Source organism: Linepithema humile, chromosome 5 (genome assembly GCF_040581485.1).
Source record: "Linepithema humile isolate Giens D197 chromosome 5, Lhum_UNIL_v1.0, whole genome shotgun sequence".
Lineage (NCBI taxonomy): Eukaryota > Metazoa > Arthropoda > Insecta > Hymenoptera > Formicidae > Linepithema > Linepithema humile.
Window position 1 is genome coordinate 30146116 of NC_090132.1, and position 17847 is coordinate 30163962.

A 17847-nucleotide genomic window follows, 5' to 3' on the forward strand; every position below is an offset into this window, starting at 1 on the left:
TGTGTATGCGGTTACAGTCGCTCACGCTCTGTCGCCAGTCCCCTTCCGTCGCTCCGTCTCTTATGCGCTTGGCATCAGCTTCGGGAGTGTGCACGCTCCTCTTTCTCTTTCTCTCTTACTTTCGTCACATATGTCTTTGTCAGACTTATCGGACCCCTCACTACGCTGCTCATCGAGTCGGCTCACGTGTTTGTATGGATGAAGATGACTAATTCGTTATCTCTTGGTTGTATTCGGTTGATATTCTTATTTAAGTCTGAATTTAGTTTGTTTAAAGTATATTCCGCATTTGTATTCCGTATCTATCGTGTGTTAGTTAGGCAAGAGTTTTCCGCGCGTTAAATACTGTTTTGATAATTAATCTGATCGGCTGACAGTAACTTGACAGCAGTGGAATTTGTTTGGTATTCCTCTCAGCACAAATTTGTCTAATGAATATCTATCGCTGTGACATTGCTCTGACACTTACACAGACGTTTTGACAGTAGTCTTGTGTTCGGTACCAATTTCTAGTCACTTTACCTCAATCTGGCGTCAATATAGAACTCGGATCGCTGAACGTTAGATAGCATTTCAATGTTAGATTTGTATTCGTCTTGGCATCGATAGCCACTCGGTGGTACTTTGTAATGCACCTAATACCTGCTTGGTAACTCGAAATCTCCTTGCTATCCGCCGGATATCCGCTTGTGTGTTTCATTCGAGTATCCGTTTACAGTGATTCAGAGAACCCGGTTATCTCACTCTCTTCCTCTTTCTCTTCGTCGCGATTCACGCACTGTTTCATTCGCTCGTAGTAACACGCGAACTTCGCGAATAGCGAGCGAAGTGGGTAAAGACCAGCTGATCGCGGTGGATCGCGCACGTGACTCTTTAGTGTAACTGGCGCGAAGCTACACGGGATGTAAGAATCGTGGAGTGGGAAGATTTAATTGGAGTCAGTCTAATTCTGCGGATGCTTGCCTATCTGACGTTCCGTTCTGGTTCTCGAGCTTAAAATTGCACCGCAAAGTACAGGTTGTTAGTGTATTAAAAATTTCTTGATACATTATAACTGTAATAAAACTTAAAAAATATCGTTTAAATTTTAAACGAGTCACACAAACGTAAAACAAAGATTATTCATATCTTTAAACTAATTACACAATTTTTTAAGTGTCGTTGAAGCTCGAAAATTCGACCGGAAAAGAGTGAAATTATTCGTGCGATCTTCGATAGAAATTATTTTCGTCTCTGAAGCGAATGACAATTTGATTTCGGTAAAATCGATCGATGAATTTATGGTATTCCGCCGTAATGCATGGCAACGGGGGCGAAAATCAAACGCAGCGTCGCATCTCACGTACGCGAGCGGTCGCGTGTACGAAACAATAGTCGCCGGAGCGCGGCGTAGTGGCGCATGCGTTTCGTACGTGTGGCCGATGGAAATTGTGAATCAGCCGAACGCGGAATCTCGACGAAAACGACGGATTCGTGACCGGGGTCACCAAGGGGACCGTTTGCGATATCGTGCCGAGAGCACGTGCCGGCGATTCGTCCGCCCGCGGAGAATGCATTGATATGACGCGCGCCGAACATCCGTAGTTATATCCGATCGCAGTTCACCGTCGATCGAGTTGCGCGATTCGTCTCGCATAATCTGCCAAAGTCCTCGATTGCTGATCGCGACAATTCAGAATATTCAACGACTATTAAGCTGCGCGAAGCTCCTAACACAATTGTCAAAGATAATCCATACGTAAAATGAAGTCGATGCATATTGCAACGCCTGCGAACAAGTGTAAGTACGAGCAAATCGATAAAGTAGTAATTGAAGTCGTAGACTTGTAGTGTAGACTTGAAAATGACAAAAATTATAATATTTTGAAATTGAAATAGTTAATGGAATATATTTTAAAAGCTATACACATACATACGTATGTATGCGAAGAAAACTGAAGTAATGTAGGATGATTTAGATGACATTTCGTTTAAAAAAGACACTTCGAAAAGGAGAATATTAAAATTGCTCTTATGTTAAAAAAAAGTAACATTAAAAAATTTTAGTTTAGCATTAAATTATTTAATATTAAGAACTGAAAAAAATGACTTTAAACTTCTTCCAAGAAAAAATTGCTTTCAAATTTATCAAAAAATGTGTTACTAAATTTTAAAGATTTGAAGAGCAACTTGGAGAATAAAAAGAAAGTGAATGACTATAATTCAATTAATGATAGAAGATAATTTTAAACTTGTTTGATAACTGCCAAAAAGCCAGCAGTGTAAATTGCAGGAAAATTCTAATCAGGTTAAACATAACGAGTTCTAACGCTAACGAGGCGCGTAGAGAAAGCACGATACGTTTCCGTCTAATCACTCTTATTTGCGAGAACACTTTGATTTAACAGTCGCCAGCTTCGAATTGCTCACGAATACTATCGTTTATCGCGAGTAATTCTCCTGGGTATTTATTTGTTACCCGTGGCGGCCGGGAATAGTCGCTTTGTTGTCGGCAGAAGTTATGCCGCCGAACTCGACGAAACTTTTCCTAAAATCAGGAAAACCTAAATTTTCGTCTGCTCGTGATAACAAAATAGTTTCCCACCGCCTGCTGTATCGTGTTTGAAGTTTGCGATCAAAACCAAAAACCCGCAAATCGACTTTTACTAAATATTTGCCAGACCATCCTGTGTACAAGCAAAAATAAGTCAGCCCGAAGTTCGAAATATGAATATCTTCTGTCGTGAATATTACATATGTATTTAAAAAGTATTTCGCAAAATAGCAATTTCAAAAATTAGAAGCTAAAATGTTTTATAATGAATAAGGAAACTGTACATATAAAATCGGTTGAGAATGATTTTGTAAAAGTTAATAATAAATTATTTTACCTATTCGTGAATTTAAATTCGATTTTTATCAATCTGATCTTTTATTGATGAACTGAATTTAAATGCAACTTTGCATTTCGTATTGTGCAATGCAAATCTTAAGGCCTACCGGATAGCTCGTGCCAAATATACATCATCGTTATCTCGCCGCTTTGCAAACAAAGCAAACACGTGTGTCGTGTGTGCGTGCAACATAAACAATTGGTTAAACATTGCGGCCAGGCGCCGTGGTGTTTCTCGGTTTTATGAGAAAACATCGATAAATCGAATAATGGGAGCGCAAACCCTGCTTCTAGGCGCCACGAGATATTCCGTAAATTAATTTCAATTTGCGCTATTTCTGTGACGGCTCATGAATTTAATACACATGCAAATTCCAAAACATATTCATTTTTAGCAGTATTATATTTGACCTTAGATTGTCTCGCCAAAATAAAATCTATTAACTGAACTGTACGACGAGTATCAATATAGCGAATATATTAATGTAGACAATAACATAAAATGTGGTTCTCGAAAAGTGGAAATAATCAAATTTGAACAAGAAATAACATTTTTATCATCATTACAACACTTTCATTGTAAACTCAAAATAAACAAGTAAAGATTCTAAAAGTAAGTAATAAAGTTTTAATTATATAAGAATTAAAATAAAAACAAATTAGTTATCTAAACTATAAATAAATTCTTCGATTTATTTTATTCTAGAATCGATATATAAATTTGTGTGTAATTTGAAATGACTCTTTAGTAAATTAGTGGACGTTATCTTACAATTAAATTAGTCATCGAAGTATTGTAGATATTGGTAATCGACATCAGTACCGTAAATTTATTTTTAGATACAATAATTAATACGAGTTATTTATTTGAATGGAAGATTTGATCAAATTTCTTCAATTCCAAAAATTCATTGCAATTCAGTTTAACATTATTTTGAGCTTTGCAATTATTGAGTAATCAATCATCTCGTGTTATTTTACTTTTTGCAAATCGAAGAATAATACGCAGTCCGTATTTTTGAAAATGTCAACCGAAAATGACAGATCGTCATGCTCTGATACGAATATTGTTAGAAACGACGAACATTGTGCGATAACTATCGAGCGATCCACGAATGCCGTGAGGTCATCGTTACCATCGACGTTTCATGGATATTTGTGGGCTGCTCCCCCTTTCGAACGATACGATGATGCATTATTTATATACGCCCGCATATACCCACCGTCGTCGTGGTCGTCGTGCTCGTCGTTAACCTGGCACATAATCGATGAGAATCCTCGCGTGTCTGCGAGCAACCCGTGTGTGCCCGCCGACATTTGGCGAAATCTCCTTTGAATTTCAGACGCTAACTTCCTGCGATTCTATCGATCCTAACTGTTGTCGTTGCAGCAAATATACATATGTGAGACGTCCACGAAGAACTGGACGGTCATTTGTATTCTATTTTATTGCGAGGGCACAAAGTCGATTCTTTTTGTAAGGAAAATTTTAAAAATATACAAAAATCATGAAATTTTACTGATTTCTAATATCCGCAGAGAAATATAATTAAAAAATTAATCTAAGTTTATAAGTATTATTTCAATTATATTGTTCAGATTGGATTCTAAAATGTGAAATAATTTTCTATATTTATCTACATTCACTTTTTCATTGCATTATAGATGTATAAATTTTTTCGAAACTATGAAAACAATGTATTGCAAATAATACATTTTGTTAAAGTTACAAATCTAGATTTACAATATTTTCCATTTATTTTTGGATTACATCTATCAGATATAAACTTGATATGTAAAGTATGATATCTAAGTTATGAATCAAAGATATATCTTTTATTCACGATATAATTTCTAAATTAAAAATTTCTCTCAGCTTATATACGTCATTGTAAATGTGCATGAATAAGGTGAATCATATCTGCGAGATTTTCTGAAAATCATCATGAAGATTATTTCAATAGACGATATATTGTTTCGCAACAATCTAAAATTACTAAAATCTACAAAATATTTATACGGGTACTATTTTTGCTTTCATATTATATTTTGGAACTCACCACAAATATTCTTTATTTCGTCCTTCAAACAACTAAGTGAAAGTGGAGACGCTAATATTGCTAGTCGCAACAGTAGATGTGAAATGACGTTTTATACAAACAGTATTGGCCAATGCAATTGCTGCATCTAATTCTCGGTTCCGTCCCGCTGAAATGCCAACGATTTGTGTTTACACGCACGTCGGAGTCAATAGCAACGGCAAATACCATATCTAATATACGTCTATGTATACTTTCTACCTCGTTTCACATTAAACCAATTCCATGACGGTCGCGATGTAAACGATACCATTGGGAGCCGCCGATATGAATATTAACGTCAGCGATTAATTTCTTGCAAATAGGTCGCATTTCCGACTAGAGACCATTACAGTCGAACGGATACTATCGCTTTGGGCTCCAATTACGACAAGTGCACGCGCGAAAACGTTCCTGTCACTAATTACATTGCATAATCATAAGGGAATATTATCCCGTGTGTTCTAATCCTCTAATATAATCCTCTAATTATATTTTGACTGCTTATTGTTGCTTGATGGAATTGCCAGGGATTTATCTCAATTCATTTACTTAGCATGCTTGTGAAGCATACTACTGTTTTACTAATAAAAAATCAGTTTTCCGTCCTAGAAAATATTTTTTATAAGCAATTGCTTTTTCATGTTTCTTCGATTATTGTTATTAGAATTTTTAATCATAATTTTTATCATGTTGAATCCAAACAAAATATCAGCAAGTTATTATTGCAGGTTATTCCTCAATTTATGAATTAATTTCTAAACTTTTTGCTATATTTTTTTTTAAAGGACCATTAAAAGTTTTTTTATTGTCATTAATGTCTTGTGTCTAACAGACAGATACAATCGTTTTTGCAGTCCTTGCAAAACCTTTTATGCGCATTTCGTAATTCTCCACTAGATCAAAGAAGACGGAAGACTATGATGTAATCCGCAACCGCAACCTTACACGGGAGCACGTCACGGTAACGAATACAGTTCCTTCTACGCTTTGTACTTGGCAGCGTTTCACAGTCGTTAAGCTGCGATAAACAGAGCCGTAGACGAGTGTTGGGTTACTGAGATTTCTGCCGTGTTATTTCCTTCTGGCGACACCTGCTTCATTAGTCCTCCATTTCCAGCCGTCTCATCGGTTAACAAAATCCCGGAATTGAGATCGTCATTTTGTGCCCGGATTTACGGTCGTTCGATAAAGGAAGATTACGGCTTCGGGCAAGTTTCATGCCGTCGTCGGTCTTCGAAAGGTCGTTAAGGAAAGCTCAAGGGAAGCATTGAGATGGCTATTCCGAAGAATAGATTACGTCGTGTTTCTCTAGGCCTGACAAAGATCGCGGGCTTTCAAATCGATAAAAAATTTAAAGAAATCATGAGATTAAAAATCTCAAAATCTTAAGATCCACGCATTTATAGATTTGAGAAATCTAAATCTTTTAAAATCCAGAAAGATATCAAAACCTAGTAAATAAGAAATTGAATCATTTAAAGATTTGTCAGAGATAGTGTCAGAGATAGTAAAAGAAACCTAAAATTTTTTAATAGGAATATTCTTATTAAATTAAAATTTTTCAATTATAAAATTAAAAGATCCAAAGATTCAAAAGCTGTAGAATTACAAAACACAAATTTAAAGTTAGTTGTCTAAAAATTTAAAAATTTAAAGATTCAAAGATTCTTTTATATATATAGAATCATTATGGTGGGGTACTTCTTCCGGTAATGGTTCCGGTTCTTTATTAGCGAGGTCAAAGGCGTTAATCGCGTAATGGTATCGCTTGATGCTCAAGACTGACCCTGTTACTGTGGATGGAAGGATAATGTTCTCACTAGCTACATGAAACTAAGGTGTCGACAGTAAACGATATATAGGGAGAAGCTTGTAGTTATATTCCAGATATAATCTTTTTGTTATCCTTTAAGCTTGTTTGTTATCCGTATTTTTTATTTTCTTTACGTCATATCAAGGTATAAAAATACGAAGTATAAAATAAAAAATACGAATCCTTTTATTTTGCTATATATTTTATCTTAAATATAATATTTATTCAGTTTTCTGCCGTACTGTGCATGTAAATTGTGAAGCTGAGAATCATAATATTTATTTCATATATTGTATTTATTGCGTTAAATGCGGCGATATGAAAGCTTTGCAAGCCGTCATATAAAAATCAAGAACTGTTCCAATTTTTTTCAATATTGGCAATATTTATATCGTCGAGAATAATGGTTACAAAGTTCAAAACCAAGTCAAATTGTTCAAATATATATTACGGTTAATAATTCTGTGCGTTCGTATGCACATTACGAATATAAATTTTTTAAGCAGCATCGTGAAATTTTGTTGAGAGCGCTATTTATCTGACAAAATATATGAGATTGATATTGATTATTCTTCAAATCATACATTTTGTATAATGAAGTATTTTCGCAGTACATTAAATGCCAGGTTTGTCGAAGTGAATAATAATTCTAAAATGCACATTATGGCATTAATGTTACGTGCAGTCAATATCCACTATTTTAATCGCCGATCATTGTCAAGAGAACATATATATCCGTCAAGTATTATAAATAAAATCGGTTAATACTTTAGTTGAAAGAGGATTGTAAACGATTACAACGAGAAACAAAGCTGGTTTGCATGCATTTATTGTATTGACGAAGATTATTATGTAAAATGGATTTTATATATGCGAAATAATTTATAACGATTGAAAGCCTTTCATTGACTAAAAACAGAGGGTGATGGATGTGCATACACATATATTATATTAATTCATGCAAATAAACATTTCTTCTTATTTTTCGTAAAAGACTAGTTACAATGAGATAAATTTGTGAATATGCATCTTGTAAATACAAATTTTACAAAGAACTGCTTTTCTGATTGTTAAAATTTATTTTATTTTAGCACGTGCCAATAAAACGTGTCAGTTCTTATTATTCGCTATTAATATTAATTCGCGACTAATTCCAGTACATAAACTTAGGCGTTCAAAATTTCATGAAAAGTGACGAGATTTATCAACAACATACAGCACGCTTGTCATTCATCAAACAGTGTACACGATCTTCCAACGTGGTTAGCGATATTTAGTGTCTCGATGAGAGATGATTTTATTATGCAGCGCGGACGTTAAACGCGCAAGCTGTGATATAACGCGAATGTTAGGACGTGGGTGTGTAGTAGATGCAGCGATATATAAGTGTTTGGCGCGGTTCCAATCGACCTGCACAGTTTCTCCCTATTCCCGAGGCATCTGTTTTTCTTACGCGGTAGTCACTTGTGAAGCTAGCACGAACATGTCCTCTTTGCGAATGGAGTGAGCACGCGAAACTCGATCATTGGTCAAGTGCTTGGTCTCTTCGAATCGAGCGTGAGTTCGAACTTGCGTGATTGCAATAATTTAACATATAAAGCATGTATCGTGTAATTAAACTCACACAGTACATTCTTAATTCTCTAAGGCTTCAAATCTTCAGTCTAAATTTTCACAGAGATCTAAAGTTCATGGAAACTATAGAAATATTCGTAAGTGATATGAATGCGAACAGCATATTCTTATCTTTGTTTATCTTCAAGATAAATTGATTTATATATAAATGTGATTATACGAAAGTAAAAATTTTCTTTCTGAATTTTTTCGTTTACAACAGTTTGATCAGTAGCCTCGTCATCTATGACTGCTGTTTTTTTACACCATAAAAATATTTTGACATTACTTCTGAGTATTTCGTCTCTCGAATGAATGCTAAATGCATTTGAATTAATTTTGCGCGGCGATATGTATTCGTTGCACGTACAATCGTCAATTGCTGCTTGTAGAGTCGCTTGATTGTTAATCTTTTAGCTATTATAAAATCGAATTGATTATGCACCTTCATTGCACATCTGTACGTAAAAAATATTTTTAAAAGACTACACGACGCGTTTATATATATTACTTATTAAAGGGCATATATTTTTACGATATAGATATGTGACATGTACATTATGAAAAGATAATATTAAAAGACGTAAATATTTGGTACAGGTATTTCAAAAAAATATTTCCGGCGTTTTTCGCATTTGTTAAAACATTTACTTTCTGGTATAAACCGTTGATGGGGTTGACATTTCGGTCACTACAGTACACATTCAATGTACGAGCATGTAACAAAAATAATCTATGCTCGGATGGTCAGAAATACCACAAAAAAATCGCTGTCGCGTGATAACCCGTGGTTCGTTTTTATCGGCAGCAGCGATATTCGGGTTTGAAATTCGCATACTCCATTCTTGCGCAAGTTCTGCCAGTACGCATCGAGTCATTACGGCGATGCGCGCGGTGTTATGGCAACGACAAAATATTTCTCTGCGCGCGCGGAACGAATGCCAAACGCATATCCGGATCATAAATGCGGCGACACGCATTGTCGATCCGCAATAGGTCACACTACTGCATACAACCGCTGCTTTTAATCGCCCGGTTGGATTACCGTTATATGGATTCAATCGAGTTCCCGATGTGCACTCGCATCGCCAAACGCATTGCCGCGCATTATCCTGAAAGACACGATCCGCTAAATTTATCATTACAGTTTAGCACTTGAACATTTGGCATCTAGCATTTGAGAATTACACGGTGCAACTTAAATGTAAAATTTTTTTTCAATCGAGAACTCGAACTCGTTTTGCGACAAGTTAGACATTTTATGAGCGCGGTAGTTTCATTCATTGTGGTTTTCTTAGTTGTTATATTGGAATTTAATCTTAAATTTATTGTCTAATAGTTTGGAAATTTAACTCCAAGTCTTACAAGTATTTATTTTGCATCGAAGTGAACTTAAAAATCATGCTTACTTTACGCATACAAAGAAAAATTAAAATGTTCATAAAATAAAACAAGACATGTAAAACTTGTCAAATCAATTTTTCTTGAGTATACATTGCTTGTGTCAGAAAGAAAATGATTATGTTAATATTTTAAAAGGCATATTATAACGAATAAGAAATTACAAATCCACTTAATATAAAGCACGGATGCCTTGAATATATAATATTTTGCTAACATTTTAGAGTTATTTAGCGTGTGTTTCAAATTAAATATTTAAAATTTAATCAATTTAAAAGTATCCTAAATACTTAACTTTTAGATACGTGCCCGCTAATCTTGCAAAGTATGCGACACCGAGCACAAACTTCGATTCGAAGTCGCGACTCGAGCTTTCCGAAGTGAATTCTATTTACTTGGTGATCCTCGTGATCTACTTTTCAGCACTTCGCCCATTCGTTCTATACATATTCAAAGATCCAAATAGAGTCTCGTTAGCGTCAAATCAGTGGTCGCTGTGCGTGCCGCTCTACCGAAGCGTTCAAGAAACTTCAAAGCGATCGAGGTAACCGGCAAAATAGTCCAAAGAACCTCGAAAAGCAACAATCGAACAATAAGAGAATATTTTACCATAGAAATTCTATTTTCAGCTATGTTTCTCTAATTACTATACCAAACGGATGCGAACGTAAAAAAATGTTAATTATAAAGAAAGAGCAGTCTAAAAGAGAGAAAATAAAAATAATGCTGAAATAATTATCTCGAAAGATAGTCAAGGTACAAAAAAAGCTTATTTTACATTCTTTTAAATAATATTTACATAACGACAATTGATAAATTTTACTTATACAAAAGAAGAAAATTATGCGAGTTATGTGCAAATGAACATGTCGAAAAATGTTCTTTACATTTCTAACAAAATAAAAATTCAATAAAATGTGTGTCGTCCTCGTCGACCATTTTCATTACACATTCTCATAGAGCACATACATACATATGTATATCGAGAATTATTCATAAAAGTAGTATTTTCAAAACAAGATTCTGCTAAATTTTTAAGGATTTAATTATAAATTCATATATATTACGTACTACTTAAATAAATATTATATATCATACAATACTGATATTAACCTGTTTCATATATTTGCGCTTTCATTTATGTGAATATTTAATTATAGGTTTGCTATATACTTGAATACGAAATATCACATTGTCCAATAGTGATATTAATATGCATCGTATATTTATGTTCGCATTTAATGTAACATTAACAGTAACATTTAATTAATATTATGTCATCCTGAGTTTAATTTATCTAATAAAATTATATTCAATGTGATCATTTAAAATTCAGTCGATATAATAAAGGGTGTCTTAATTTTTAGGAAAAATATTTAAATTTTTTAGGAAAAATGGAACCTATTTTAATCTATATTCTTCACAATAAAAACACAATTTTTAAATTTTATTTCTATTATACACACATAAGTGTACAACGATATACATATATATATAAATAAAATACTCATTAAATTACATTACAAAAAATAATTTCTGGTGAAAATCTATTAAAAGCTATGACGTTGCGTTTGCCTGGAATCTATATCGCGAGAACTTTCAGCGACAAACGAGAACAAAGCGTGTTGTAGGCTCCATTCAGTTCACTTCTTTGACGCATGTTACAACAACCGTTCCTTTGCAAGTGAAAACGTCGATTCACCGGATGTTTATCGGCCGCGTGTGACGAACGCAGAAATACATTCGAGGACGCAACGTGCTTAGAAATAGCCGGTCAAAAGACTATCCGATCGTTGTGCACTTATGAAGACTGCTCTCTCTTATCTCGAAAAGCTTAAAAATATTGCTCGCGTCTGGCGGCGTTACGTGGCACGCGCTGATAAGATTCTCGAGCCTGTGCACGCTCCACCGGCTTTTCGCCAAGGGAAAACAAACCATTGCGAAAAGGGCCGACGCGAGAAGAGCTCCGTGGCCAAAATATGGTTTGCTCCTGCATGTAATATTGATGTTAAGAACATCTTCAAGAGTACTCTTGACGCCAACAGCAAGACTTTCGTGTCTGTGTGAGCTTTGATAAATTTGTGTTCAGTAATACGGAGCACCCTGCGCTCAAGAGTGAAAAAATGAGCTTCCTTTAATACGCGTTAATAATTTGATATCGTAACAAGAGTATAATTTCAGACGTAATATGATAAGAATACCGTTATTAATGGTTTTACGAGATAATGTAAAGGAAGCGTTAAAGAAAGAAGATTGTCGACTAAAAGCTGTTCATACTATTTTAACTATTTGAGCTATTTTAATGAGCGTTAAAGAAGTATGCTATTTTATAGCTACACATATTAATTAAAAATACTATTTAACATTATTTTTATTTGTGTTTTAATTATTATTAAGATATATAACGGTCAATAATATTCCAACAAATGATAATTCCAATCGACATAGATAGATGAAAAACTTCAAACTAAAATGTCCCAACGACAAAGATCGTTCGACAAAGATCTTTAACATGTATTTCTCAAAGGCTTATAAAAATCACATTATCTAAGATTCTTACCAATTCGCGAAATAATAACGTATTGTATTTCAATACATGCAAATTATATGAAGTTGGCTTATCAAATATGTAAATCAATAGTAATGCTATCGACAATTTTTAAGCTCTTTATGCATATTATACCGATAATTATCACATATAATTTACATATAACGAAAATAAGCTTTGCATAATTCTCCGAAGCATTCCGCGAAATTAAAAAGTATCGCTGCTTGCGCATGCAGTGACGAGGCGAAAATTCTACGAACGAGCGAAGTGCATGAGCGCTTTCGCGTATTTCGCATGCTAATACGATTCCGCCATCGAGAACCGCCATCGCTGCAAATGCAAAATGCCGCGCGGCGTCCGTTTCGCCATACGGGGTTTTTGCGTAGACGTAATAAACAATAGATAAGGTATTCGACTGTGGAGAAAGACGATGCACGATTACGGCGGATACGTGTCCAGCTTACGAATCGCTATCGCTGACTCACCGGTCGCTTTTGCCCGATAAGATAAAGCTTACCACCGATGATTATGGCACGAGACTAACTGCTCTCTTCGCTCGATGTCGCTATTTTCCGCGGTCACAAGAGCGTGTTCCTCGGAACACGTTTCGAGTTTCAAGCCAAATAGCGCTCGATGCACAGTAGTTACTCTCTGTCTCTCATAATTTACCTCTTTCCGGTTTGTACGATCGAACACGTATTCACGACGATGACAGAACGTTTATCAAGACGCGAAGTCGATCAATTTAAAGCGCATAAGCATTAAAGATTTGCTGTCAACTATAATTTTTGTTTTTAATTTTATTTGCGATGCAAGGAGCAATTCTAATATTGTTTGTATTTTTTAAAGAGATGAAGACAGATGATGATATCATGGAAAGATCGTTCTTTTACGTTGTTCAATGCATCGCACTAACAATATGTTTCCTACAATTTGCAATTATATAACGAACAGTTCGGCTCGCGTGTGTAAAAGATAATTTGCGAAACGTTTCGTAACATTTGATAACTATGGATTGCGAATCTCACAAAAGTGAGTTGAATGCGTGACAAGGACATAAATTTCACTATTGCATGTAGCATTAAGTCGGACTGTAATTTGCAAAGCTGCCATATTCTCAGTGAGTCTTCGGGACCAATAATTTTCATTAGCTTTATAGAGAATTTCAATCTATATGTAACTTGGTTAAGTTATACATCTGCGCTCGAGTGCCGAAATAGAATTATCGATGAACATATCAAGTTCCATGAAATGAAATAATAAATAACATTGAAAGACTTTTAATTAGTTAACTGCACAAAATTCGATATTGTAATTTATGTCCATCAACTTGCTATGCGCTCGATAAGATTTCAATAAAATAAACCTTAGTTGCGCCATTAAAGATAGATAAGATTTCAATAAGATAAAAGTTTATTTAATTAAAAATAAATTTTGTTACTTATCTAAACTTTTTAAAAGATGTGAGACGTTGATTTAGAATATGTAAAAACAAAAATTATATCTTTTACATAAAAAATTCAAGCAAAAAATAAAATAATCGTTATTGTGTTATATTTAATAAGCAATCTTTGCGGACTAGTTCTGTATCTTTGTGGATTATAGTTCTGTATGTTTATTTGTCATCATTTGTTATTGAGAACATTGACTTCGTTTCTCGTAAAGCTGATTCCCGGATGCCTTTTGACAGATAGCAAGAAGAAGATAGAACGTGCGTTGGCCTTTATCAAGTTTAAGATAGAAGGACAGGCTGAAGAGTTTTAAGAAAAGACAGGCATGCAGGCAGGCTGATAACGCGTATGCATGCCGTGTAACACATAACTGTTAGCGCGCGTAATCGTTTCTGCGAAGAAATCGACAACTAATTTTACTCCAGGTCTCACGTTCGTCAAAGCGTGACGTAATCGGATTGAAACAATGTCAGGACGGGATGGAACTCGAAGCGATCAGCTAGAGCCCGTTACTAGCTAGAGCCCGGAGCGAGCCCATTCTGTCAGCCAAAATAAACAGAATGTCACGGATATAAATAAAGCTTTCATTCTCTTCGTTTTTCTTTTCGTTGTGAGACGCTGTCGTGCTTGACAGGGGTCCCTTGATCGGCGTGCATCCGTCGGAAACGCTAAAACTGTCGGGCCGTCGCTACGTCATTGACGGGAGTAATTATAGGACAAGAGATAAAGTTCGCGTTCTCAATTCAGTAGTTGTCTCAATTGTGAGATCAGCCGTGAAATGAGATGATCGAATCGGAAAAAAGCCGTTTCTACATCACTTTGAATAAAAGCTTTGTCTTACAGAACAATATTCTGCCTGACAAGCTGCGTCGATCGAGCAAAAGTTCGTCAACTAACGAAGAGTAACTGTTTATCATTTTAATGGAGTAACATTTTTTTAGCTTACTCAATCATCTGAAAATTTTACGGATTACTTTTATTATTCATGCAAAATTAAATCTTCGAATATCCAGTTTTGTACAATATATATGCTCATTTAATTTGAGGCTAAATACAATTTGAAATTTAACAAGCAAATCGGAAAAATATTTATAATTATATTGCGTGTGCATTGACTAGTTTTACGGACAACGCAAATTATCAGAATAAAAATATTTTATAACAACAGCTGTTAATCAATATCTTCAATTTTTCTGTTTGGAGAGTTATTCATAAATTCCAATTGATCGATATCGAATACTAGAGTCCTTGTAAATTTCGCGATGCGTTGCAGTGAAGCAAATTACGGTGAAACAACTCGATTATATAGAATTATCAATGAGCTATATGTACGTGCACGTAATACCTTGTATATCTATCTATGTATTTTATTCAGAAAATAAGTTTCACGTTTGATAAACTAAGCTCGCGTTTTGCACACGAGCCTGGAGTTGCTTTATTCGAATTCGGTTTATGTCATTTGCGACGTAGTGTACACGAGATTCGTCTAACGACAAAGCAAGTATAATACTCTGATACCGGATAACCGGCACGCTCTCTTCTTGTTTACTATTTCCCTGTTTTACCGGGATTTGCATGTAGCCACGACGGTACTATTCATGGCGGTAGCTGCGCGCACGTCCTGCATCCTATATGGAAAAATCCTTTTCCGTATTGCACGTGCGCGTGGTTACGAATAGCCTGATCTCGGTTTCGGTTACACCACGCGTCGTGTCTATTCATTTTTATATACAACCATGGATACTATACACTTCTACCCTAGTTCCGTTCGGTCTGCCTGCGCCAGAAGTAAGGCGAGATTCGCTTTATCGGTGATCAAAATACCACAGGCGTTTGATTACACTACAAGTCATTCAGATTTATGCAAATACATATCTTAATTTTAATCTGAAAAATATAGATATATTAATTTACATAGCATTAATTCGCGCGCGCAGGTTATTATTGTGACACAGTTGTAATGCATTTTCCATTCTCTTTTTATATTTCATTACATTTTTCAGCGTCATATCTGAGTATTACGCAGTTGCATATTTTTATTATTACATTTATTTTATGTGCAATTTTAATTTTTGCACTCGTTATAGCTGCTTTAAATATTTAATTTATTGCGACGATATTGCTGTTATTATATTCTCTAGAGGTTTTCAATGTATGTATGACTATAATTAAATTATTTTTTTTTTAACAATTTTTTTGCACAATCTTGATAAGCCAAAATTATAAATTAATAAAAAAGTCCACTAAAAATATATATCCATTAAATATACTTCTTTCAAAATCAATTTTTATTCTTTCTCATTATGTCTCATTATTATCGAATTTATGTCATTTCTTTCTGACAGAAACATGAATAATTTTCATCAAATAATATGGATATATAGTCTTAATGGATTAAAAAAGAAAAAATTGAAATTGTGTGTGTGTGTATGTGCGGAGTCCGAATATCGATAAAAAAGAGTTCATCTGTATTATATTAGACAACATTGTTTCTTATTATACATTACTGTTTTTTCATAAAACTGTTTTATGATCATTATTATATATATTTTGACGTTATTTCTAGAGATTGTTCTGAGAAGGCATCTGCTAAAAAATTTCAGGAACTATTTGAGTTCTTTTTCTACTTACTAATTTAATTAAATATTTCTCGCATATTTGCTTTCGCCGTTCAGAGCCGGCTCTGCTAACTTGATTGAAAAATTAAGGCGAGTTTCATTGCGAAATCGTCGCGATTGAATGGTTAACCAACGAAGTAACTTCTGTTTAATGCTTCGCTACTGGTAAACAGGATCGAGCGTCGGTCCATGTAACGCGGTTACTTGATCCAGAATCTTGTTCGCGCAACTGCGCAAGCCCGACCGTAACAAACAAAGTGTCAGAATCAGGTTTCGGTTAGCGCTAAACGCGAGGTGTAAAGCCGCTTGAATCTTGGCGTGATTACAATTTGGCACGTCATTTACACGCAGCGCAGCTACGGCGCTCGAAACGGCGTTGCATCTCGATGTAAAAACCCGCCTGCGCGCGAGCATTCTCTGGGGGATTCTTATGCGGTGCAAAATGAAAAAGAAAAACAAAATGAGTAAAAAAAGAGGGGAAAAAGGACGCAAAGGGTAAAGCGTGGAGCAGGATAGTGAGCGAGTGACTGTAAAAGAGAGAGAGAGAGAGAGACAGAGACAGAGAAAGGAACAGGGGGAAAAAGAGAGAGGAAAGAAAAACCGAGAGGTCCAGCCGAGCGCAGCACGTGACGGGTGTCGTTAATATTTCATTAGCATTCGTTTTGCGTCGTCCCACCGACGTGCCCGGTTTTATATACGCTCTACGTTACACCCCCGTCCAGCCGGTAGTTGGATTTTTATTGCTAACGCGGCGCAGTTATCCGTAAAAAAATCGCGCGTTTTGCCGCGTCCGTTGACTCTCCCGTTGGTTTTCGCGGTGCCATTCGATACGCTTTTCGACGTTTTCGAATTTTTACATGGTCCTCTTTTCAACCACGCGACAGCACGCGACAGAACAAATTAGAAAACTCGTAGTTAAAATCTGCCACATGAATAATGAAACAATAAAATGTTTATAGGTTGCGAGGAATGATTTATTTTTTTTTCTATTATTTTCTTAACAATCACATTTTGATACTTCCGATAAAAACGTGATTGAGCACACATGAATATTAAAGTATGACTTAGAAGTTTTATTAATATATTGAAGTCCAACTGTAGCAAAAAAATTTTCTGATTTATAAAATATAAATTTCACAACAGAGTGAACTTTAAGAGAAAAGCCATTGTTAACCTGCTTTAGCAGTCTTCATTCCTGCGTCAGAATAGAATTATTCTGAATGGAATATCTATAGAATTCTAGAACAATATCCGGAGTTTTCACGGTGTCTGCGATTCGTCATGGCGTATTTACGAACAATGCAACGTTGTCCAAGTGAATTCACTAATGAAAGTCGAGGGTTTAAAAAGAAAAAAAAAGGTAAAGAGGTATTGGACGTGTCCCACGTAAGAATTTGCGCACAAGCCAACATTGTATTTTATGTTGTTGGTGAAATTTGCCCGCCTCTA

General features: G+C 35.2%; 1 protein-coding gene across 24 annotated transcripts in view; it reads right to left on the reverse strand.

Annotated features, from left to right (window-relative positions):
- The window catches only part of LOC105676039 (CUGBP Elav-like family member 2), a 339661-nt gene that overhangs the window by 47602 nt on the left and 274212 nt on the right, over positions 1-17847 (reverse strand). The gene's annotated exons all lie outside the window — the stretch shown is intronic.